General features: G+C 42.2%; 1 protein-coding gene across 4 annotated transcripts in view; it reads right to left on the minus strand.

The window, feature by feature from the left end:
• The window catches only part of Slc16a7 (solute carrier family 16 member 7), a 163,550-nt gene extending 143,093 nt beyond the window's left edge, over window positions 1-20,457 (minus strand). The window contains exons 1-2 of one of the 4 annotated variants that reach the window (XM_076920382.1): window positions 20,059-20,280; window positions 10,216-10,346 (exon numbers count right to left, since the gene is read on the minus strand). The gene's annotated coding sequence lies outside the window, so the exon portion shown is untranslated. Of the gene's footprint in view, window positions 1-10,215; window positions 10,347-20,058 lie in introns of all 4 variants that reach the window. The other 3 variants (XM_076920385.1, XM_076920387.1, XM_076920386.1) reach the window with 3 other exon arrangements.
• Window positions 20,458-21,804: the final 1,347 nt, after the last annotated feature.

Raw genomic sequence — 21,804 nt, forward strand, 5'->3', positions numbered from 1 at the left:
TGTGAGAATAAAGTCTGTTATTTAGAAAATCATCAGATTTGTCCAGTTTACCTATGAGACAAGGGTCCTTCGACTCAACAGCTTCTGGCTCAGAGCTGTGGGTCATGGTGGGGCATAACGGGGTAACTAAATGTAGAACACGCTGCGAAGCATCAAGGACCACTGCCTGAGACACCTTGGCTCAGATTTGTCCGTCATCTGCCACAAACTGCAGTGCTTTTTAGCGGATTCAAAGTTTTCTGCTTTTATTGAAACAAGATGGCTTCATTGTAAGAAGCTAAGACTTTAATGTTTTTAAGGCCTATTCATTTTAATTTTGCATATGTGTGTTTTGCCTGCGTGTGCATGTATGTGGCAAACCATGTCTGGTGCCCAAAGAAGACCCAAGAGGGCAGTGGATCTCCTGGAACTGAAGGTACACAGATGTAAACCACCACCCGGGTGCTGGGAATCAAACCTGGGTTTTCTGTCAGGACAGACAAGTGCTCACTACTGCTGGGCCTTCGCTCCATCTCCAGAACAAAAACTGGTTCCTTCTGTGATTGTTTAGATGAGAAATGTCCTCCAAAGGGCCTGATAGCTGAGTACTTGTTCATCAGTAGGTGGCACTCTTTGTGGGGGGTTTAAGAGGCTGGGCACTGCCACAGGAAGTACGTCACACGGGGGCTGGCTTTGAGAGCTACTTCCTGTTGCTGGCTTTGAGAGCTACTTCCTGTTGGCTGTCTGCCTCTCCTTTGGCCGCCCTGTCTATTGACTGCTGGCAAGCGTCCCCACTCGGATGGACTCTTATCCCTCTGGAAACAAAACCCAAATCAACTCTTTCTTTCACAAGTTCCCTGGTCATGGTGTTTTGCAAGTTACTTGGTCATCATGTTTTACCTCAGGAACTGAAAGTAATCAACGTGCATCGCTCAGCAAGGAGGAAGCAAGTCAGCAAAGCTTGGTGTCACACTGCAGCATTACTAGTTTGAGTTTTAAAACTACTGTTTTAGTTGCATACTGAGTTTCAGTGTGTGTGTGTGTGTGTGTGTGTGTGTGTGTGTGTGTATTGAGTGAATCTGCGTTTGCATCTAGGACAGGATGGACAGCAATTCCTGAAATGGCCTTGAATTCACTTTTCACATTTCATACCATGCATTAGCTTGGAGCAGCATTCTCAGAACTGACTGACAATTAAAACATGGAAATATCCACCAATCCTGAATAAAAGGCTAACATAGTTTTACATCCTGTTTATATCTGGTCACTATTTAAGTATGTAATAATAAGCAAACACATGAATTTCATTAGTGTGAGATTTTTGTTTTCATATTAATAAATGACTTTATCAGTAAATCTGTGCTTCCGTAGCTAATTTATATACCTATGTATCTAGGGCTGCATAAAAATATTCCAAGACAAAAAGTCCCAAGGGCAAAAGGTTGAAGAAGCTCTGTTCTGTATGGTGGTCTATAAAACTTCAGTAATGTAACTTTTTACCAAAATGGTGTGTGTGTGTGTGTGTGTGTGTACAGATACATAGATAGATAGATAGATAGATAGATAGATAGATAGATAGATAGATAGATAGTACCTTTCCCAAGGCTGTCAGCCTGTCAGGCTGAGCAGGATGGAACACACTGTTTACCACTAGACACCCAGTAACAAAGGACCTGGGAAGCTGCCTGCATTGGAGACTCAAAGTCTGCCACAGGAGTTGAGTTGAATAGACTGCCTGCTGAGCTTGCTAGGATGCACACCCCTCACCCATGCTGCTGAGCTGAAGTGCCAAAGAAGACTCTTCCTGTGGGGGTTGGATCTTCCCCTTTTTATTTGATGGTCTTACATTAAACTTCGAGCCTTGATCAGAGAACTTTGTCTTGGCTTCATCTCTTCCCGCCTTTCCCTATTCTCAGCCTCTCTTACAGGTGAACCCGGTTCAACATTGTTGCTGCTGGCGGCAATACACACACACACACACACACACACACACACACATACACACACACAAGTTTGGAAATTTTTAAACTGTAGATGAAAAAAGTGCCAGGGTTACCAAGTGGCATTCAATTAAAAATATTAATTGTGAGAGGTGACAGGGAGGAGACATATCTCATAAAGCACTGCTGATGCCTGTTTAGATGTCCAGAGCAAGAAATAATTTATTTAGCTGTGTTCATAGGACTAGAGATTCTGAGTAAATTTATAATACATAGATGTTAAGAATTTATTCTCCATTTAATAGAGAAATAAGCCTAGGAATAATACTAAAACACTGAAGTGGTTTTGCCCTCATACCACAGCATTAACTCAGAGTACTAATCATTCAAAAATGCCAATCAATTGTCAACTTATTCAGCCATGGAGCCAAATAATGTCTTTATACCATGACATATAACAAAATTTACAAGGTCTTGAATAAAATCTTAGGCAGGATATGATTTTTAATTGGCTGAAGTATCGAAACATTCTGTTAGGCCCGAGTAGAAGTGAGTTCCATTTACCTTCTAAGTAAGGACGGCACTGAGACTGTGGTAGAAAGCATACCATGTGAGCGACACCTCACCTCTACAAATGCAGAGATTAATTGCTGTGAGCCCTACTTTTCTCCAGAATAAAGGTAACCCAGTTCTCCTGCCTCATCCTACTTACTAAACATCCCTTCATGACATTTACAAGTCAGCCAAACAGAAACAGCGGAATAGCTAACCAGTCAAGTCTAGCAGAGTCTTCCATTTACGCTGGGCTACGCTCCAAAATGACTGTCAAATAAAACAATATTCAACTAATATGCATTCATTATATTCATAAGGAATATCTGAGGCATTTTTTTCATCAAGACAGAGCAAAGTGCCCATCAATTTTGGAATAAATTGAGGGAAAGGAGCATATGGAGGATAAATGCATGTTTAGACTATTTTAGTCGCCCGCCCAGAATGTCTGTGTTGAAATGATTTTTTTTATACTTTAGGTTATCAAAGTCTATTTGGTTTTGCTCAAAATAATGACAAAGTATTTGTTTTAGAAGCAAAGAGAAAAAAAATCCCATGAGTGATACTATGAAGGTCTCATTGAGGTGTTTCTGTGTCCAGGAAATAACAAGTGCCCCTAATTTTTCTACTATATGCCCGGTGAAACGTGGCACAATAAAAATGTCTGTTCTATTTATACCTAAAGGTTAGAGACCTGAGGTGGCAAAGTCAAAAACCAGCTACTTTAGGCACCATGCTGTTGCGTGTCCTTTACATTTTTTCTTTGTAGGTCTGGCTGGCTTCTGGGAACTATGAGCTTCCGGTGACTGTTATAAGTAGTTTCCCCTTTCAACAAAACTGAAGGGCATTTTAGAAGACAGCCACCCACCCTTGGCTAGACTTAATGCCAACAACTAACTGAATCAAGTCAGTGCAGGATCAAGGTCAGGCCGCACACTGGGGCAAGAGCAGGACCCAACAGACCCCCTCTGTGATTTTCTGGCATTAAGGGAGCTTTGGGGGCGGCAAATATTCTTCATTTTTACTTTTTGTGAGAACAGAATGGTTTACGAAAATATCACTTACACAGTCTTCTTTACACATATTAGAACTTAGCTTTGACAAGCTGAGTCCAGGAGTGTCTTTGTGGATTATGGTGTTCTGGACCATGATGCTCCAAGGATGTTGTTGCTATTGGCACAGTTATTGTGACTATCTTACAGTGTTGATTTCACAGAGGTTATCTGTGAGACCATTACATCTGAAGTTCTTCCAGTCATGACACATGTCTTCCTATAAACCTACTTCCCACCCTGACAGAGAGTCCTTCCAACATGAGATTCTAAAATGACAAAATGTAAACATCAGTGTCAAGAGAAAAGGAATTTTTTTTGTTCATGATGACTGGCATATTTAAAACAAGATTAGAATGAAAATTGCAAAGAAAATTATACTGAAATTATGTCACTTTGTATGTGTGTGTGTGTGTGTGTGTATTAAGTTTCAGTGTTGCAGTCATTTAAGACACAGTCTGGAGATGTAGAAAGGAGATGTCTGCTAAAAACCTACTGCATAACTCCCAGAGCCCAGAAACTTGTCTCTCATAGTTAAGAAGATGGCCAAGATAAAAGTCTGGCAGATTCCGAGTCTGGACAGAGGCTGCATTTCTCCCTGCAGAGAGGCACTTTACTTGTACCCTCTGGGGAAAGCAAGCGGCTCAATGGCTGCGTGAAGCCTAGATCTCACGGCTGCGCACGCAGAATCCCACCAGTGGAGGAAGGCCCTGGTGCACACGTCTGCCATGTTGGCTGCTGCGTCCCTGTGTATGGACAAAAGCATGGCAGGCACAAAGGCACACAATGCTGTTCTACAAAGTAAGATTTGGTTCTATGATAATGTTACAGGATGGCACTTGGATCCTCTCATACTGTGCTGGTCCCTGTTAGTAAAGTGAAAAGCACACCCAAACCATTGCTTTTGCAAACACTGGGGATTTCATTACAAAAATGGTTCTGTTCTGGAGCTGGAACTGACTATTTAAAAGATTTTCCATTCTGAGATACAGTCTGGAGCCATGTACTACCTTTGCCTTTAGTGAGCCTATGATTTACATGTCGATGTTACCTAGAAACATAAGAGACTGAGAATATTGGTCATAATCCTAGAACATTTCCAAGGTGGCCCTTTATCTCAGTGCTCACAGAAGAGCCTTAGACATTCAGGAATACCTGCCTTATATAATTCCCTGTTTTTAACATATATGTGTGTGTGTATGTATATATGAACATATATGTGCATATATACATATGAATATATTCATATATATTCATTATATGTGTGTATTATATGTATTGAATATACATATGTATTCATATGTTTTCATACACACACATATATATATATATGAATATTTTTTCTGTTATTTTGGTCAATCTAGAGAAGCATTCAATTAATAATGAGACATGTAAGAAAAAAAAGATTGTAAGTAGGTAAATAAATGAGAACTCCCCTATAAAATAGGGGGTTGTGCACACACACACATGCACACACACACACACACACACACATATATGTATATATATATATATATATGAATATTTTTCTGTTATTTTGGTCAGTCAAAAGAAGCATTCAATTAACAATGAAACATGTAAGAGGAAAAAAAAAAGATTGTAAGTAGGTAAATAAACGAGAATTCCCCTATAAAATAGTGGGTTATGTGTAACTCCACCTGATAATTTCTTTTACTTCCTTGACTGGTTATGTTTTGAGAGCCGAGAAAGTAACATTTTAATTACAATGCATGAAGCAAACATGTCTTGGTCTCTTTTCCTGCCTCTGTGATGAACACTATGACAGATGCAGCTTAGGGGAGAAGATACACATTTTACCTCATGGTTCCAAGTGTAGCCCACCATGGTGGGGCACTCAAGGCAGCAAGAACTTCACGCAGAGGGTCAACCTGCATCGACAGTCAGGGTCAGCTGACCTTCTCCATGACCACCCAGTGCAAGATCCCCTGTCCAGGAAGAGTCCCACCCAGAGTCAAGATGGGTCTTCATGCATCAGTGAACAATTCAGTCAACTGCCCACAGGAATACTCAGAGGCCCATGACCCATGTGATCTCTCTTTTACAATGCCCCTAATTTTCTAGTATGGCACATGGACAATCAAGGGGGAGCTGATTCTACAGGACAGATGAACACAGAAGACAGGGGATGGGTGGACCGTGGGTTTACAACTTTTTCCCCAACTCACTTGAACATTTCTATAACACATTCTACAACTAGATTGTGCTAACAATTGAACAGAGCCTTTAGGGATGCCAGAAGGCCAGCAGAGTTATGTGGGGTTACAGATAAAAGCCTCATTTCCCAAACTTTGGCTTATACACAGTATCAGATTTTGTTAACCAATTTCTCTTTCTCACGTTCTAATTCCAAAAAAATGTAAGTGTAGATCCTTCTGAAAACTTGGTGAAGACAACAAGAGTGTACTGAAAGGTTACACTTCGTGATTCAGGAGCATCTCTGACCTCACCGCTGCCTGGGGAGAAGACAAGAATCACTGGGGCCTTCTGGCAGCCAGCATGGCTCCAGTGCTGTGGTCAGTGAGTGTCTCTGTCTCAGTGGAATGAGGTAGAGAATGCTAAAACAGGACACATGAGATCATACTCTGGCCTCTACACCTGTTCTCATATATATACATACTCCATACATACACTCACACACTTCCATACAAAAACCATTAACTATCGAAGACTATAATTCATATATAGATGCTACTAAGTAGACACAAGGCAGAAAAGAAAATAAGATTACTAAAACAATGCAAAATAGTTAAAAATGCTGAATAAATCATTCACTTTTAAAAAATAAAACTTAAAACACATGTATGTATGAGATGTCATCATAAATATTGGTGTCACCGGGCGGTGGTGGCACACGCCTTTAATCCCAGCACTTGGGAGGCAGAGGCAGGTGGATTTCTGAGTTCGAGGCCAGCCTGGTCTACAGAGTGAGTTCCAGGACAGCCAGGACTACACAGAGAAACCCTGTCTCGAAATAACCAATATATATATGTATATATATATGTATATATACATATATATATACATATATATATTGGTGTCTCTTAGCAAACATGATTAAATTTCTAAGCAGATTAAATAATTTTAAGAACCATGCCCTCCCTTTGTGGGAAACCCTAGGAAACAAAAATAAACAACAGATCCAGGTTCATACTGAGATAGGCTAATAAATCTATGTTATTAACCAACGTGCAATAAAATCAATCAATACCCATACATTTCCTCGCTGGACTATTTTTTGCTCATGTGAGTGGTATGTGTTATTTGAAAACTGATGATGTAGGAAATAATCCCTGTTCGAGCCTCAGATCTTATATCTGCACGTCCTCCCACGGCAGGTCATTATTGTGTGTAATTAATGTTCTCCCCACAGCACAGTGGCCAGATTACTCTCCACAGAGATGCTGATGTGCCCCACAGGGGACAGCACACTGACGTTTTCTTAGGATCTTGCAGCTTCCTCTGAATCATTCATTCTGTCTATCCTCGCATTATTGTGTCATATCGAATGGAGAGATGCTGATGGTTTTATGGCATCTGCCGCTTTAAGTTCAGGGAGAAGGGAATCTGTTACAGTAGACTTTCGTCCAGTTGTACATTCCAAAGTTTCAGTTTCTATTGAGTAACCACGACCTGAAGGTAATAAAGGCAAAATTCCAAAAATAAGCAGTTCAGGCTTTTGAAATTGGATAGTGTTCCAAGTGACAAGATGAAATCCTGTAGCCCAGGACACAAAGTATCTCTGTCTAGTGTATCCACGTATTTGCTACTTGTTGCTATGCCGGCATTAGGCATTAGAGTGAGTATGTTCAGATGTAGCAGGAACAGTCAGGTTACCTCTGTGTAAAAGCCAGGGCCACACAGCCACAAAAGCAGCTGCGAGAAGAACAAATGGAGGACTTCCTGAGAAACCAAGGACTGCTGACACAGACAATGCCAGCCAATCAGGAGCTGCTGTTTAGAAGAAACACTTTCTTGGGACCAATGGGAGCGCAGGTGGAGGGTATTAAAGGAGCTTGCAGCAGTGTTCCTGACCTGCTACTGGAGTCTGTGTCTTTGACTCAACACCGCCTCATCTCCAACCCCCAAGGGCTGGTAGGGTCAGGCAGAGAGTAGTCCAGGGCACAGACAGCATTTGACTAACATTAACAGTGCTTAACAATGCTCAGGCATGTAAGAGAAGTGGCGGTGCTGGTATAAAGCACACCAAAGAGAAGCCACAAAGAGCTTATTAGAGGTGACAAGGCGAAAAATTATATGAGAAACGTAGGTAGAGGAAACGCTGATCGATGCTACTGTTGGTTTAAAGCATCAACTGGGGTCTGGAAATGCGTCCCCTGTGGCTATGCAGGGAACACTGGCAGCAAGTCTCATCGATTCTTTCATTTTCCTCTGAACGCACTTCTTGCTTTAGGAAAATAGATCAAGCACTTTAGTGACACACAATAGTTAAGTGGGACCTACATGACTATTAGGAAGGGATACTACACCAAATAAAAGAAGAAGAGCGAATAAATAACAACATTCCAATGTCAATAGTCATCCTGAGATAAGGAACTGTAAAGAATAACCAAGGCAGAAAAACAAAACAAACAAACCAAAGAGAGCAGGGAAGACCTCATTCCTTAAAAGCCAGTATTTTCAATAAAAATTTGCAGACACATCAGAATTCTTTTAATGTCATGATACATAATAAAGTACTTTGTCTAGGAAAAAATGGAGTGTCAGGAAGAAACAAATTAGAATATCCACCTTTTAAAAATTTTCTGAAAAGTATTCTAATCTGTATCATAACTACAAAACACTCTTATTTGCTTCCTGGCTATGTTGTATGAAAAGATTTCCTTTCCCTACTAGATTGTAGATCGATGCCAATACTTCCTATTGGTTGCACGGCTCTATAAAATTGTAACAAGGACCTCCACCTCACTGGGCTGTCGTACTTCTTAATGAGGTGAATTATGGAAAGCTTTTGAAGCATGGCCGATATACGGTTAGGTACTTAACATCTAGCATTAATCTTATTAGACATTAATAAGAAAAATATGAGTGCTATGCCCATCGTCCCTGTAGTCAGTGGGAGCAGAGCTAACACCAGAGTCCTGGCCATCCACAGAAAACAACAACTTACCAAGTGAATAAATTCATTAGATAAGTGATTGTCCACAAGTCTACACTTTGACATCATGAACTATTGTATAAAATAAAGCATTTGCTTTACACACTTTACCAATTAACTCAAATATCTCACATGCTGGGTTTAAGGGGCAGTGTCCTAGAGCAACATTTAAAAACACAGACAGCGGCAATAACATCTGCATTAACACAATCCTTGTGTTAATGTGTCCATGTGTTTCCAGTGGTACGTGAAGTGTCTGCCTTCTCTCTGCACTTATCCAAGGACAGTCTGTTCTCTTAGCTTCATGAGCACCTGATACCTCCATGCCTAGACAGACAGACCGACATGTATATGAATGTTCTGTAGTTCTAGGACAGACGCCCTTTTTCTAAGACTTCTAAGACTTTAGAAGTTGATTTACAGCTGTGCAAGTGTTCCTGGTTGATGGAAAAGTATAGAACACATGGAAGCACAGTGACGTAGCTACCTTAAAGACAACAGATGACACACTGCATTCATCCCCAAAGAATGAATAATTTATCATCTTCTATTCAGGAAAGATGTGTTCTCTGCTGGTTATTTTAACACTTAATTCTACTTTAGATTTTATTCATAATTGGTGAACGTAATATTTAGGAAATTATAGTATCATGGGAGAGACGGAGCTAGAAAGGGGCTCATTTCCCTGGGCCTCTTTGCAGATTACTTCACTTAGAACCCTTAATTATTTACTGATTTGCACAGATTTCCGATGTGTGAGGAGGTTCAGCATGCCATCAGCATCTTCCCTGCCCTGAAATATCTGCTGAGGTACTGACTCTTGGGCACTTGGATCAGTGACTCATCTTGCTGCAGATTTGCTCCCCCTGCCTGTATATGCAGGTATACCTGTGTATAATCTGCCTTACATGGCAAAGGGGATGAGAAGGGAGCACAGACATAAGAGGCACTTATCGGATGTCAATAATCCTGATGTTATGTGTTTTACACTCTGACGTGAACAGCTATAAGTCATGGTAATACGATCATCTTCCTCTTTGTGGTAGCTTTTTAAATATGTTTCTGTGCACAATGACATCTGGAGAAAAAGGAATTCCCCTCTAATTGTCCCCTGAGATATCCAAATGTGACCACTAACTCTGAAGCTAAGTGAAAACATCACCCTGAATTTTTAGGTTTGTTTTTTTTGTTTTGTTTTTTGGGTGGGATTTTTTTTGGGGGGGCAACATTGATAATAATAGCTGAGTATCCTTGTATATGCTCCCCAAACTAGAAATTTTTACACATAGGAAAGATGCATGTTATTGGGAATTCAGTATGTTGTTTCTATCATGAATTTACTCTTTGGCTTAGGCTATGAACTGTTCTGCTAAAACTCATAAATCATTATGTAAAGAATAGAATTCTTCATGATTAAGAAAGTTTTTCCTGAAGACTCACCAAAGAAGTAATAAAATTGGAATTAAATGATCAAATCAATCATTTAAAGATATTATTCACTATCTCTCTCTCACACACACACACACAAAAGCAAACAAGAAATGGGCTTCCCTACCTTCTGAAAATGAGCAAGCTGGGTTCTGAGAGTTGATAAATAGATTTTAGTCAAATGTCTTAGTTGTTGATAAGTCAAAAATCAGATGGAGATCTATGTGTCCACTTCCAGTCTCTGATCAAAGGGGCAACCTAACAGACATGAAGAAAATGGCGTATTCATGAAAGAGAACACCACAGAACAAGACAGACTACAGAGAGATGCGTTCTAGATTTACCAACAGCTTGCCTCAGTGACATAATTGTTTCTCTTTGGGGCATTTTGATTACTCATATGACAATACACTAAAAAAGGATTACCTATTTTATTCTTACTTATCACTGAAAATCTAAAGTAGTATTCAGAAGAAGACAGTATACGGAAAAAAAGATCACACTCTCTGGCTTTAAATGTGCCAAAAGCTGTACCAAAGTCTTTCTACTCTGTTTAGACATCCATTGGTACCCACCACAAAAGGGTGTAGGGTGTCCCTGGTTCCTGCTGTTTCTTACGAGGGAACTGAGATTCTGGTATCACTGTCAGGCCATAGTGGTCCTGAATTGCTTGCTTTCATAGGCTCTAATGGTAGAACATCCACATGTTTCCTACCTATTCTTGAAATGTTCTATTCGATAGTTTTAAATATTTATTAATTTGATTTTGTGTGTATGTGGTTGTGTGCCTGAGTATATATATGTGCACCTCATGCACGCAGTGTCCACAGTGGTTAGAAGAGGGCGTCTGATCCTCTGAGTCTGGAGTTATAGAGAGTTGTGAGCTGCTAAGTGGTGCCGGGAAACCAACCCAGGTCCTCTGAAAAAGCAGCAAGTGCTCTTAAGCCCTGATCATCTCTCTGGATCAAAATACTCCCTCCAAATTGCAAGAGACGCTTACCATTCTTGATAACCGTGGGACAGAGCCTAACTTACTAGATATCCATTGGTAGTCTCTTCTTTTAAACATCTCTTAGGGGCCGTTTGCTTCAAAACCGTCTTAGAAACCACTAAAGTATACATACTAATAGACATGTTTTGAGATTAACAGTCTAAGTCTAGAGAGCATCTCCAAGAAGATGTGTCAACATGGCAAAATATTTCACCTCATGGATTTTTTTTTATCTCATGTATAATACAAGGGTAAAAACTATGCTTCTAAAGGCTTCAGAAATCATGGATAAAGTACAATAATCCATCTGACATACAGAAGTGCTCAAAAAAAACCCTATCTTTATTCATAAGTTCTCTATCATATTTTTCCCTAACAACGTTGTTGGTCTCATATCTCTAAGCTCAGTTATCACACACTTGCGTGAACACACACACACATTTATATCCCAATCTCATTAATATACAGAAGACAGAAAATTGTATTGGTTCCTTTTTTAGTTAGGGTTTCTATTGTTTCAACCAAACACCATGACCAAAAACCCAAGATGGGGAGGGAAGGGCTTATTTGGCTTACACTTACACATAGAGGTTCATCACCAAAAGAAGTCAGGACAAGAACTCTCAGCAGGACAGGATCCTAGAGGCAGAAACTGATGCAGAGGCCATGGAGGGTGTTGCTTACTGGCTTGCTTCCCCTGGCTTGCTCAGCCTGCTTTCTTATAGAATCCAGAAGCACCAGCCCAGCCTGGCACCACCCACAAAGGGGCCCTCCCCACTTGATCACTAACTGAGAAAATGCCCTACAGCTGCATCTCATGGAGGCATTTCCTCAAGGGAGGCTCCTTCCTCTCTGATAACTGCACCTTGTGGTATCAAGCTGACACAAAACCAGCCAGAACAGTTACCTAGTTTCCGACTGAAATCACAATTTAAAGTGAAGCTTCCTTCATCCCTCCCAGTGGATCCTTCACCTGTTGATTCATTCCCCTGAGGCCATGATCATGCTCAGTTCTGTGATTACAAAGCAGAGCTTTCTGAAGTAGACCCTATGTATACTTTGATTTCCTGCTTCCTGGCCTTTCTAATTCAACTCACTAGATTATACTGATGGCCAAATATGTCATAAACATTAGTTCAAATTGTTCAAATAAGTACCATTATCACTGAAGTCATCTGTGTGTTTCTGGACTTTCTCAAACTTCTGTGCCTCAAGAATGCCGTGCTTATGAATTGGAGCCTAGCCAACTCACGGGAAAAGCAGATGGGAAAACTGAGAATGTTAACTAGACAGAGGAAACACGAGGCTTGTAAACCGTCACCGTAGATACACAGTTGCTCAACCAAGAAAGTGATTTGTTTTGTTGTCCCCCAAAACTGAGTAAACACCACAGAAGAGCAGAGGGGATTTAGTCATAATTGGAGCCACACTTAAAATAATAGGCCCCCTTTGTAAGTATCCTTGAAACAAATGAGTGTGGTTTACTGAAGATGCTGAATTATGCCAGGCATGCTACTGGAAACACTGCAGTGCGCTCCAAGTTTCCTGCCATCCCACAGTCCATCGAAATGGTCACAGAAGACATAAACATACACATCATTATCCATGACATCAGAAATCCACAGTGTGCCGAGAAATAAAAGTCTTGTACAAAGACTACTACTGTCTCAGCAGACAAGCAAATAAAACATTTGAAAAGCAGTACCACTGGAGGTTAGAAACCTCTGACCTATCCTGAGTTAGAGAGAATTTGAATGTAGAGTCCAAGCTCATCTCCAAACGTAAAATTAATATTGAGAACAGAAATGCTGGACAACAACAGCATTTCAGAAAAGGGGGGGGGCAGCATGACCCCAGACATGATGCAGGGGACAGAACGAGTCTGAGCAAGGCACAGAAACAGTTCAGTTCAGTTTGTGCTTGATGACAGTGAGATCTGAGCCAGGAACACTGATTCAAATTTTATCCTTTGAGGATATAGGTAGTGGGAATTACCATTATTGTTAGTATTAGTATTACTTATCTGCAGTGAGATGGTCAGCAGTAAAAAGAGTCTCTAACAGCATGTGTATTTTAGTTGTACATCGCCTACAACCGTGAGAACAATGACAGAGAAGGAGGTCTTTCAAATGTCTGGATTAATGTGACAGCAGTGAATGCACTGTGGAAACAGAAGGGAAGGAAGGAAGGAAGGGAGGGAGGGAGGGAGGGAGGGAGGGGGGGAGGAAGGAAGGAAGGAAGGAAGGAAGGAAGGAAAAAGGAAGAAAGGAAGGGAAAGAGGAAAGGAAGGAAGAAAGGAGATGAAAGGAAGAAGAAAGGAAAAAAAGGAGGAAGGCAGAAGGAAGGAGAAAGAAGGAAAAGGAGAAGAAAGAGGAAAAACAAAATAGAAAGAAAGAAAGGAAAGAGTAAGGAAGGAGGAAGGAAAGAAACAACAAAGGGAGGCAGTGAAGAAGGGTCTAAAGTTTTGTGGGTGGCTTGCTGTATTTATTGTTCCACCAGTGTTCCCGACTGGCCACAGGAAGCAGTCTCCTTGGAGAGGGGGCTATCCCAAAAGCTGTTGTCTGTCTGTGGGATATGTTCTTCTAGTTGGGCTAACTTGCCTGGCCTTAGTGGGAGAGAAAGCACCTACCTAGCCTTGCAGAGAATTGCAGGGTGGGGAGATACCTAAGGGGGGGCACCTGCTCAGAGAAGAGGGGGATGGGAGAAGTGTTGTGGGGGGAGGCTGACCTGGAGGGGGCAGGGAGCAGGATATAGAGTAAATAAGTTTATGAGGAAAAAAAGGCTACAGAATACTGGAAGTGGCCTAGGGAGCTGTCCAGCACAAGTGTGGTCACTTCTACTAAGCCCCAGAGTTTGAGGGAAGGGCAGCGATACATACAATAGATTTCAGTTCTATCCGCATGAACTACTTCATCCATGAAATCCGGTGCTGAGAACTGAATCCAGAATTTTGTGCCCACTACTAGCTGACCACTCTACCAACTGAGCTACATCCCTCACCCAGCCCAATTGCTTGGAGCTGTAAGATAAGGCTACGGAGGATACCGACACACGATTACAGAATCCCAATCCTTCTCTGGGATGTGACCCCTGTCTTTTAGACATTTCCACCATAATGTGCCAGGATGTCGCCAACCTCACCAAACAGAAAGAAATGCCTGCTGTCCCACTGATCCGAGATCCTTTAAGATTGGGGGTTAAATTACCAGATTTTATCTCTAAATTTCCTCTCTCAGAGAGTTCAATGTAGTAGTATAAGGCTAACCAATATATCATGGTGCCAGGAAAACTTCTTGAAACAGAATCTGATGGAGAATTAATTAATAGTTTTGTAGTATTATTAGTGAGAAAATAAGTATTTAAAACATTTCCTTTAGAATACCATTGTTTTATATACATCATTATCTAAGCAAACATTTCACTTGTATACGCTTAAAGAAGATACTTTCAACCTAAAGCTACAGTGGCAAATATTGTCAAATATTAACAAGTGATTTCTGCCACTAAACTACATGAACGCTGCCATGGAAACACCCATAAATACCTTTAGCAGAAAAGGAAACTGAAGGAAAAAACTTTCCCTTAGCACAGTGTAGCTGTCACTCAACGACTTTGTGGGATTTTACAGAAACTCCTTAGGGATTCCCATGAATATTAATGGAGGTGCTTGCAAGAGCTTTGTTATTAGGTCAGGAAAATTATTTACAAAATATGTGCATCATTTATCAACACCAATATTTATGAATATATTGGGGATGTCTCTAGTGGACCCAAGTATAAATTAGTCCAACCCTACCTGGACTGGTTTTTATTGTTGTTAAACTCGGTTTTTAATTTCTAATTAACTGTTTCTATTTATTTTATAGTGCTGGGGGTGGAACCCTGGGCTGCTTGCATTCTAAAACACTTTTTGCCAGCTCCTTTTCAAATATTGTTAGTTTTTTTCCAGTTTATATATGCATATACATATATATATATATATATATATATATATATATATATATATATATACACACACACACACAGGAAAGTCCCCAGTACTTGCTGGATGTCCAATGTGGGTAGTTGTACTATTATCTGTCTTCTACAAATTGTGTTGGGCTGCTCCATTACATTCTGAGTGTAAAGCAAAGGATCTTCCAAACAGTACCCTAGCCTTTGGAGTCTAACATTTAAGTGACCAACTGAGGAAATAAAGCTTTCTCTGAAATACTTTGAAATGTTCTGTTGCTCATTAAATATCACAAGACAGTCCTTTCCTGATGCCTTTCTTGACCTATTGATCCAACTGGTTCCCCTGCCCCTTTAATTGTTTAGTTAGTTGGTTGGTTGGCTAATTTTTAGTTGGTTGGGTGTTTTTATTTTGATTGTTTTGTTCTCATTATAGAAATGTTTTATGTAGCCCAGGATGGCCCTCCAAATTGTTACACAATGAAAAGGGGCCCTGCACTCCTGACCGGTTTGATCCTCCCTCCCAAGAACTGAGTACCTGGCTGATTCAAACAGTTTTGAGGAAGCCTGACACAAAACAAGGCACCAAATAAATGAGCCTATTCAATGTTTAATTATGCACCACCAATATGTCATCTAGCTGGCTTTTCCAATCTCTTAAGATAAATAAGCCAGTGAAGTTGAAAATAACCTTTAAAACCCCAAGGCTGATATTAATATTGGCTAGCTACAATGCCTTAAATTATTTCTATACATGTGTTAGCTCCAAACACTATGGCACTTAATCTTTCTAATCTATATGAAATTTGTTCTTATCTTCTTTTTACAAAGAAGGAACCAAGAGTGGAAGAGATTTAACAACTAGTCCGAACTGACTAAAAGCAGAGCCGAAAATCGTAATACAGGCAGGCCAGTCTTCAGAGCACTTGCTTTGATCTCTGCTCATTCCAGATGAGTCAGATAATTGATCTCTATTCCCAAGAACCAAGCACACATAGAATGCTTTCCCCAATAAGCATAATGTATGATAAAATGGAATATTTGACTGAAGAGATTCCCAATGCCTGGGTCAATCTCAAGGAAGTTCTGATGAAGATAGATATTGTCAAGACTTGGAAACCAGGAGGAGTCTTAACCACTGAAGTAAGTCAGAGGCTGGGTGGGAAGGGGACAGATGCAGTAAGGATGTCTTCTGTGATTGTTGTATCCATGCTAGTTGTCAGGTGTGACTTGTGATACCTCACATTCAGCATCTTCTTCCATGTTCAAAAAGATCATAGAAGTTCAATTCTCATGTGGCATGAGACACAGCTAACCTCTCTCTGAGGGGGAACTTAAACCCAGAGTCCATGAAGGAGTCTTTTGTGTGTGTCTTAAGTCCTGTCTGCTTTGGGTGGGTTTCATGCTGATATTTAAGGTGTGTGTGCTCCATTTGCTAATTCACCACCCAAGAGAAAATGCTTTTGTAATTCACGCAGATACATCTTACAGACTAGATGGCTGGAGAGAACACGAGGCTAGAAGCCCTGCCAAAGAGTTTTGGCTTTCCTGTCTTGGAGGGCAGAGTCCCCATGGTACTTCCTGCTCGAGTCAGAGCTGGAGACAGAGGAGGGTCACTCTGCTGCTCTTTGTCTCCTTCCTTCTCTCCTCGTGTCATGTCTGATTCTTTTGCTCTTGACTTCTTTCTTTCTATAATTTGTCTTTCAGAACTACCAGGTGCCAGGCACTGAAGAACACAACAGAGAAACAAGTGTTTGCCCTCGGTTAACTTCATGCAAGACAAAAGAAGTATCACACAGAACCTAGGATCAGGTGGCTGTTGTCTCAGCTCTCTCACTGAATAATCGCTATGGCTTCAATCTGGTTTGTCCCCAACAAAACTCACGTAGAGCGCTGAACTTCTTACAAAATGGTGTTGTGCTAAGTTCTACTGACAACTTGAAAGGGGAGTTGGGATTTGGAGAATACCACTCACATAGGAATAATGCTTCTGACAAATTAGTGAGGTCAGGTGGGGCTGGGTTAGTTACCGGGGTCACAGTTGTTAAAACTTAAGACCACCCCACAATTTTGGTCATTTTTGTATGTACATGTTTACCCTATTACATTCACATGTTATCATGTCATCAGGGGATACTAAGAACATGCCAGTACCATGATGTTTGGGTTTTCCAGTCATCTGTACCACAAGGCAAATCTGTGTCTTTGGTTTTCTTACGTTATCAGGCATCAGATGTTGTGGTAGAAAAACAACACTGCAGACTAAGACACTAACTATGCCGATAGAGTAAGCCCTGAGCCTAAACATGTCTGTAAGTGTAAGTGTGCACACGTCTACTCTATAAAGTTCTTATATGTTTGTAGAAAACTCTAACAGCCTGCCTGAAGATAGTACTCTAAAAGACACGAAGGATACTATATTTTTCAACTTCCAGGAATGAGTAAATTACTCTTGTCTAAAAATACAGAAGAAACTGCAACTTGATATTCCTTCCCAAAAGGGAGGAACAATCAATACATTGGCAAAGATAGTCCCAGGCAGGGAACTCCTGAAGAAGGAGTCTTTCTATTACCAACTCACACAGGATCACTCACAATGAAGAATGCAGAGCCAAGTGCTTTGGGCATGCCACTTCCAAAAGGTGCCTTGTGGCAAATCTGACAATACTTTTTACAACTGCTAAAGTCTGTTCCGATTAACTGGGATATAGGTCTCACTCAGAGAGGAAAAAAAAAAAAAAAGAGGAAGTGGTAAACACTGAAGGACAAACGGTGCTGAGAAAAATTAGCCAGATAACTAAGAGCCCATGCTTTTCATGTGTGTGCTTGTGTGTGTGTGTGTGTGTGTGTGTGTGTGTGTGCAAACGCTTCTCAGAATATGAATTTCTTGAGACCACATCATAGTAATCCCAGTAGGATAACTGGAATGGAGCTGGGGAGTCAAAATTAGCTAATGTCTATTCTAAGGGTTTCCCATAGTTTATTTTCCACGGTAGTTCAGAACGGGTGCAACCAATCTTACTTTGTAGATAAGGGAAAAAATGAAGACAGAATTATTCATAAAACACAGACCCTTACAAAAATGCAGAAACCACTGTGGTCTCTGGGTCTCACTGACTCTGTATTTTGTTTCCTTTTTCTCCCGTGTATATCTCCAGAGTGTTTGATGAATGAGTATAGAGTCAAAAGAACCATGTAGAGGCCCCTTACTTTACCTCAGGAACCCAGAGTGTAATTCTGGATAAGGAGCATTTTTTGAAGTAGTCTGCCTTCTCTACCAATAGAAAAGATAAAGGCCCCAAATACGGGGCCGATGTTATAAACGATATGTGTGTGTCTTCAGACAAACTGGGCATTTGCTGGGCTGTGTAGTGTTTTGTAAGTTAGAAACTGTTGGTAACCAGGCAGATTGCTTCGGAAAAGAGTGGCGCCTGCCTGTAGCCCCTGTTCCCTGGGAGGAAGGCCAGGGCAGAGCCTCCCTGGGCTACACAGACGCCAAGGACAGCTTTACTATTTTAACAAGACTTTGCTTCAAAATAAAAGTAAAGAATAAAACGTGGAAGGGGGCATTGCACAACGATAGGACTCAAGAGTTTAATCCTCAACTGCTTTCTTCCAGTTGGCTTCCTGAGTTTCTTTCTTTATGAGTGGTTGCAGCATACACTGAGCTAGCTCCCCTCTGCCTTGCCCCTCCCTCCGCATCAGTAAAATTATTCAGTCACACTCCCTTGTAGATGAACTTAAAAGCACAACCTCGAGAGTTAGGATTGCCTTACCATCTTCATGTGGCTTAATTTGTTCAACTCTCACCTGCATTCTGCAGCCCACACCCAACTCTGAGTTTCCTCTTGCCTTCTCTGTATGCACACCTTTGTGGTTTGGGTGACAGAAGACAGCCAAGTGAACCTGGGAAGGCCTTGAAAGTCTTCCTGTCCTAGCTGACTTGATTCAGCCATGAAGCCTGAAGCTCCCAAAAAAAAGCATTTGTGCCCACGGTTTCCTCTTGCCGGAGCTTTTTAGAGCCGTGCGCATCATTCCTGCTATTTTTATTCCTTCACTGTACCTCCTTTTGGTTTGAGCTGGTAGGGGGACATGGACTATTAGCTTTTGTATTGCCACCACACAGTTCAATGTGGCCCTGTCTTATACTCCACCAAAAGGGAGTTAAAGAAACGCTTGCAGAGAAATTGGTGTGTGTGCGCGTGTGTGTGCGCGCGCGTGCGTGCGCGTGTGTGTGTGTGTGTGTGTGTGTGTGTGTGTGTGATTTCCCCCAGAGTAGTCCTACCAGGAAATGAGAGAGACCTAGGGCACTACTGCCCCTCCCAAAGCGATCAGCTAGTGGAAGTAAAAAAGGAAGCAGCATCCTCTGAGGCTCACAACCACCTGTGTGCTACCTGGCCAAGACTGCTGTCCCCAGAGTGACAAAGTAGCCCAGGAAGCCCAGAGGACCACAGGGTGGCACCGGCCCTTCTTGGGTCCCTGGAAGACAATATAACCTTTAGGCCAAGCCACAGCCTCTCCTGCATCCGTCCAGAGTCCTCCACCCAGGTTTCCTGGGGACCAAAACAGAACACCTTCCCTTCTCCGCAGGCGAGGGTCTTCTGCTGAAAGAGCAGCCATTCCCTCCAGGCACTTCCCCAACCATCCACACCCACTTCAGGGACACCACCCTAGACGCTGTGGGTCCCGGGAGATGCTGGCGAACAGCGCAGGGGCATTCATCTGGCAGTGCCCGCCTGGTGTTCCGCTGTGCCCAGAGGAGACGACACAGCATAGGGGAGCAGCGCCAACAGCTGGGGGCCTCGACCCTGAGACCTCTGAATCCCCGAACTGCGGGGATCCTGATGCTCCCACCGGAGCCCGCGCTCTCTCGGCTAAGGGATTTTTGTCTATATAAGGGCTCGCAGCACTCGGAGAGCCACCGGGCTGCTGTTTCTCCGCACTCGCCTGCGGTTCCTGGGTAGCCTCACTCGCCCTCCTCCCGCCTCCCCCTCCTCTTCCCGTCCTCCCTGGGAGCACCGCCTTTACCTGGCTCTGACACCCGGTGCGCACCGCCGCTCTCCCGGTCCCCCCGCCCAGCTGCAGCCGCCTCGCCTCGCTGTCATCCGCTGAATGGAATTATTTATTTATTTATTTATGTCCCCTGACGTGTCCTCGCCTGCCGAGGCCCGGGGGAGGGGTGCGGGAGAGAAGGCCGGCTGGGGTGCCCGGGAGCAAGCCTGGGTGCGGTGCGGGGGTAGACGCGGGAGCGGGGCGCGGGCTGGGGGCTCGGGGAAGGGAGGCGCACTGAGCATGCTCCTGAGGGCGCAGCGGTTGGCGCTGCTCTGCGCGGGTTCTGTGGCTCCGGGCACTCCACTTCGGATTTTAGTTCTGACCCGGAGCGATCTGCTGTGGCTGGGCAGCCCAGACCTGCTCCAGCCTAAGGCTTTGGCGCCCAACCTGAAGAGGCAGGTGTGAGGTGGCCCGAGAGACCTGGCCTGTTATGCAATCTCTAGATAAGGATGCAGAGAGGAGCCTGCAGAATGCAGAGAAAAGAGCTAGGACAGAAAAGGCTGCGCGACCCATCCATCCATCCATCCACCGATCCAGTCGTTAGTTATTCATTCAGTTAAGGTCTTCCGTTAGGAATGAGTGCTGGCTTGACTGAATTTGGAGAAAAGTGTGCATCAGAGCCAAATCCTTCCAAAAAAAAAACATAACGCAGAAAAGAAAAATAGCACAAGACACTGAGAGTGTGGAAGTTGCGGGGAGTGGTTGGTGAGCAATTGTAAATAATTCCTTTCCTTTATGTCTCTCACATTATTTAAGTTTTTAAGACGGGATTTAGTTATTTGAGCAAGAGTAACGCTAAAAACTATGGTAAAGCCCACAGATGTTGGTTTGTTTGGTTTGGTTTTTCTTTTCTTTCTCCCCGCCTCCCAACATGTCCTTCTAGGGGAAGTTGAAAAGAGGAAGGAAAGGTTGGAACTGAAAGGTTAGACAACTTCAAGACTGTTCTCCTCCCTACTTAGAGAAAAATCTTGTGCACTGTAAATGCGTGGATTTAAGAACTAGAGCACAGTTTTCTGCCCATTTAATTGGCCTTTCCTGTCCTGATCCTCATAATGCGATACTCCATTAGACGCAGTCTCGGTTATTCATATTACACACATTTGGAGGCAGAGGCAGTAAGGTGGGATCACTTGGATACAAATTACTGTGTCTCCCCTAATCAGTCTGCAGAGCAAAATTTTAATGTCAATTTCTGCAATTACAAAAGAGGAACAGTATTTCCATAAGACTTGAGCAGGACAATGTGTGTAGTGAGCAGAAAATAATTTGAGAGGACGTTAACTTCAAAACGGTCCAGCCAAAAAGTTCATTGGCTAAAGATACTTGCCACCAAGCCTGATGAGCCAAGTTCAACCTTCAGAATCTACATGGCAGAGAAGACCCATGCTTGTAAGCTGTCCTGTGACTTCCGAATACCTGGCAAACAAGACCAATTGTGTACTGGCGCACATGCACGCACGTGTGTGCACAAGCACATGCACTAATAATAATGAATGTTAAATGTTTTTAAGGAAGTTAATCGTTCAAAAGTAAAAGCTGAAACAGAATATTCTAGAAAAACAACCCGTTTTTACAGGGGGAAACAAAATAGTATATATAAGTGGGTAATTGTGGAAGATAAGAATTGAGTACCTAACAAAGACTATAAATGTCTATTTTATTAACAATAAAGAGTGATAAAGTTTAAAAGAAGCAAGGTAGAGACACAGCAAGGTCATGTTC

The sequence above is a fragment of the Arvicanthis niloticus genome, chromosome 22 (assembly GCF_011762505.2).
Source record: "Arvicanthis niloticus isolate mArvNil1 chromosome 22, mArvNil1.pat.X, whole genome shotgun sequence".
NCBI classification, from domain to species: Eukaryota; Metazoa; Chordata; class Mammalia; order Rodentia; family Muridae; genus Arvicanthis; species Arvicanthis niloticus.